Source organism: Triticum aestivum, chromosome 4A, assembly GCF_018294505.1.
Source record: "Triticum aestivum cultivar Chinese Spring chromosome 4A, IWGSC CS RefSeq v2.1, whole genome shotgun sequence".
In the NCBI taxonomy this organism is placed as follows: domain Eukaryota; kingdom Viridiplantae; phylum Streptophyta; class Magnoliopsida; order Poales; family Poaceae; genus Triticum; species Triticum aestivum.
This window is the reverse complement of record NC_057803.1, coordinates 210,600,182-210,604,332: the sequence shown is the minus strand read 5'-3', so window position 1 is coordinate 210,604,332 and position 4,151 is coordinate 210,600,182. Positions and strand designations below refer to the sequence as shown.

Genomic DNA, 4,151 nt, shown 5'->3' with positions numbered 1-4,151 from the left:
AAAACAAGATTACATGCTGAGAATCTATCTGCCGCGTTTCTCATCGGGCCGCTTCCTTTATTCTCCATAATAATTGTGTCCTTTAGTTTTTTCCCAATGGCCCATCGCACCACCTACGGGCCCATGGAAGTAATTATTTTTCGCTGGAAGATCAACCAATCGTATTCTCCTTGACTATCCGCCTCCATACGTTTATCTGTTCCCATTCTCTCGCCCCTTGCTTGATCTCCTTCACCAGAAGCTCCGATTATTTTTGCGGCTCGCCTTGTTTGGTGGTTGTTCACACCATCCATCGTTTACTGGGATCAACACATAATCCCCGCGATGTCATCTATCTGCCGCCATTCAGGACCGAAGCTGCAGCCCACCGGCCGGCACCAAAGGTTATTCTCAATATCACAATACTCTACCCGTGAGAATCTCTGCCGCCGCACATGGTCGTTCCTATCGCCCACTACATCTGAATGAATTCCTACGCCAGCTTAGCAACTACTGTCTGCTGGGACGATTAATCTTCACTTTTACTATTTTTCAGTCGTCTGAAAACAAATTCGTCTCAGGTCGTTTTTTAGTCCGTCCGATTCGCACCAATCTCAGTGATTTTCGTTTGTCCTCGGTTGGTTGTGGGTACGAGGCAGACCTTTTTCTGTGTTGTTGGGCTTTCGGGTTTGCGGGTCCATGGTTTACGTTATTCGATCCACGAAACGCCAGGTGTTTTTGAATTTTCTATTCAGTCTGTGGGGCGGCGGCCTTTGTTGTATCTGAGGAGGGGATTGGTGGGGGGTGGGCCGAGGCGGGGCGGAGACGGCGGAGGGAAGGTGGCGGAGGGGAGGCGGGGGCGTCCTCGCCGGTGTTTAGCAACAGAGATGGCGTGCGCCGAGTCCTCCGCGAGGAGAGCTTGTAAGCAGGAGGCATGCTTCACAGTGCCGGCTGCACGCAGGTCAGATGTCGGTTTGGAGAGGAGCTCGGCGGAGCTGCGCCGCCATGTCCGCCACCAGCAAGCTTCAGTCGGTGGGTGCGACGGCAGTCGGCGGCGCCATTGGGGCGCAAGGTATCACGCTCCTTCCCGCTGCCCTTTTTTCTGTTCTATATGTCTATGCCCTCTGAATTTCAGTTCGTCGTGTTTGTCACCGGTCACAGACCTCCATAGCAGGGGGTGGTTTAGTTGTTTGTAGTTTCGGCCAGGAAGGTGTGTGGTAGAACAGAAACGCCCATGAATCTCTTCAATCCTGGAGGAGTTTTTTGAGTGGTTCATCATAGAACGCCCCTGAATTTGCTGCAGGCACCTGTATGTGTGTCCTCCAATTTTCGTTCACTAAGTAGGCCTCAACTTTGTCTTAATGTAGTACTCTTTTGTTCTGGATGTAGACCTCATTTTCAGTATGATTGAATTTTCCACATATAGTGTGTTACCCTGTAAGATATTTTAGAAGCCCAAGGAATGTTTGTAGATGGTCAGAGATAGGTAACTGAATGTATGCGTTTTTTTCTTCTGCAGGAGTAGTAATGTGGAGAAATTGTAGGGTGCCACTTTTGTTGTCAGCATGATTTTGATGGCTTTTAGTTAGTAATGGATGTGATTTGTTTTCACAGAGTTGAGTGATTACGTAGAGAATGGCTTGGGGATCATCTGAATGTAGTGTTATGCACCAACTAACCAGGCAGTAGATTGTTCTGAAACTAGTGTACACGATGGAATTTGTTCCAGTTACCCTCTTTTAATCTGCATAAGTGAGAAGTGGGAAGTCTAGTTATCTGTGCTCATACATGTGCTTTTGGATCGATGTTTTCTTCCTTATACACATGTCTTTTTTGAAAAAAAATCTTGTAATTCAGGATGTAAGTCTGTTTGGTTATCTGAACCTGAATGAATAACTTGCTCGTCTTTTTGTCCTGTGCATCGATGAGTTTGCAGGAACAGTAGACTTGTCCTTGGAATGCAAAATATTTTCTCCCCCTGATGATTGTTAGCTTAAAATATCCCTGGGCAGCGTCAAATTTCATATTCAGTCGTCTGTATTTTTTCTTTTTCTGCCACCTCTGAAGCTGAATGAATAGTTGTAAGGCGTAAAAAATACGAAGAATTTTTTTCCTTCCTCCATCGACCTGCATGAACAGAGCTTCTTGGCTTCCAATGCACATATCATGCATATCCTCATTCACGTAGCTGTTTACCTGTTCGTCAGTATTATTTTTTCTTTCTATCATTCATCTGTTTCAGATTCAGTGTGCATTCTTGAGTACGATTTCAGTGTGGTGTTGCTTGTTGTTATTTCAGTATATATAGTTCTTGATCCTTAGTTATTTCAGTTTTAGATTTCTGTATTTTAGGTTCAGTGTCATTTAAGGTCTTATCCAGGTTTCAGTATTTGTCCTCAGTTTTCTTCCATATATTTCCTCAGGTTTCAGTATATATGTCCTCAGTTTTATCCCGAGTGTCCAGTTTTTGCCTCTTTGTTCAGTTTGTTCATGATTAACTCAGCGAGTCTCCCACACTAGTGTTTATCAGTATCTTAGTTCTAGTTTTCATTTTCCTCATGATTGCACGGTTTTAGTGTTAGTTTCTTCACTCTATGTTAAGTGTTTGTATATTCAGTGATTAATCGATTATCAGTTTTTTATGCAGGAAGGTGATCATGTTTTTATTGAGTTCTTCTCTGCCAAGTGGAACAACAGGGACACAAGCCTTATCTAACTATAGTACATTTTCTTTATGTATAGATGATTCACAAGTAAGGTGATCATCACATAAATGCAGCATGTATATATAAATGAAAATTTTAGGGAAGGGAGGGCAGTGTGTTGTTACCCAACGCAGCCCCCTAAACGGGTGAGAGAGAGGGGTGGTGGGGGTGGACAGTGTGGGTTCCTTTTGTTAGTCAACCTTCACGTTTTTGCATTAACGGGTCTGCTAGGAGGCCCGTTTCAGGGCAGGTTCCTTTTACGTAAACTAGAAGGAGCCCAAGAGGCTTCGGCAGATTTTCGACCTGAAGCAGGAAAGAAACAGACGTTTTTCTGTACTAATGAGTTTCTAGACAGAGTATATACTTAGACAGGTGTCAATCATTGAGTGGAATAAAAAACGACCTGACACCAATTTAAAATCAGTCGCCTGTTCATTAGTCACTCCCTTAATCTTTCTACTTGTGTCTTGGTCTACACGATTTTCTTTCTTGATCAGCAGTTCGTCTATCTCTCGCACTGAAGGATTTTAGAGTGGCCAGATCGATTTTGCACAACTGAACCTTTTTTCTCTGCCTTATCTTCCAGGTGCTGCTTTATGCCCATGGGGATTCCCTTATCTTAGAAAAGTGTAATGTAGGCAAATAGTTTTGGGGGATTACAAGGTCAACTGCTCGATCCATATGGATACGGTTCAGCATTATAGTGAAATCGCAAGGTTTCACTTTTGACATAATTTTTCTGCTTGACATTTCTTAAGCCTGGCTCTTGTATATTATTCATCTGCTGCAACCAAAATCATTTCTGTTATTTTTTACACATCTGCGTGCAATAGTTGTTATAAATCACGACCTTCAAATTAAGTTTATAAGTGATATTTACTTATTTTATGAAGTGTTTAGTGTTGGATGTAACCTTGGTTGAACTGCAAGGAGGAGGGGCGTCAAGGTAGGCGACATATAGTTGCTGCTGAGAGACCATATAACTCCAACTCTGTGCTAAATCTGCAGTTCTGCATGACCGTTCGGGGCAAGAATGAGAACTGCCGCTATAGCCATCCCTCATTATCCTGCAGCGCAATTGTGGAGAATCACCTCAGTTTAATTTTTCTCACCATGCTTCACTTCCATTCAGTGTAGTGGATTCTAAGTATTTTAGAGGCAACATGTTTTCAGATGCTACCCTCATATTTTTTCATTTTGGTGTTTCTCATAGCTGTTCGGGTAAGAGTTGATAGCAAGTTATTTGTGCACTTTTCCATACTGATCAAAATAGTAATTCAAACCCATTACTTTCTTGACATTCCACATGTGCACACCCTGCTTACCCCACTTAATCAACATGTGGGCCAGGTTTTAGTTCAGCCTTTACCCTAGACCCAAAAAAAAATCATGGTCGTTGCCAGTAGGAAAATTGGCATTTTTTTTATATGTAAGTTTCGTTATGCATTCATAGATCTTCATGTGTAA

General features: G+C 42.8%; 1 long non-coding RNA gene across 1 annotated transcript; it reads left to right on the top strand.

The window, feature by feature from the left end:
• Nucleotides 1-215: 215 nt before the first annotated feature.
• LOC123085846 (uncharacterized) lies at nt 216-3,570 on the top strand. The gene is made up of 2 exons (XR_006440014.1): nt 216-1,051; nt 2,627-3,570. It is a non-coding gene; the product is annotated as an uncharacterized lncRNA (long non-coding RNA).
• Nucleotides 3,571-4,151: the final 581 nt, after the last annotated feature.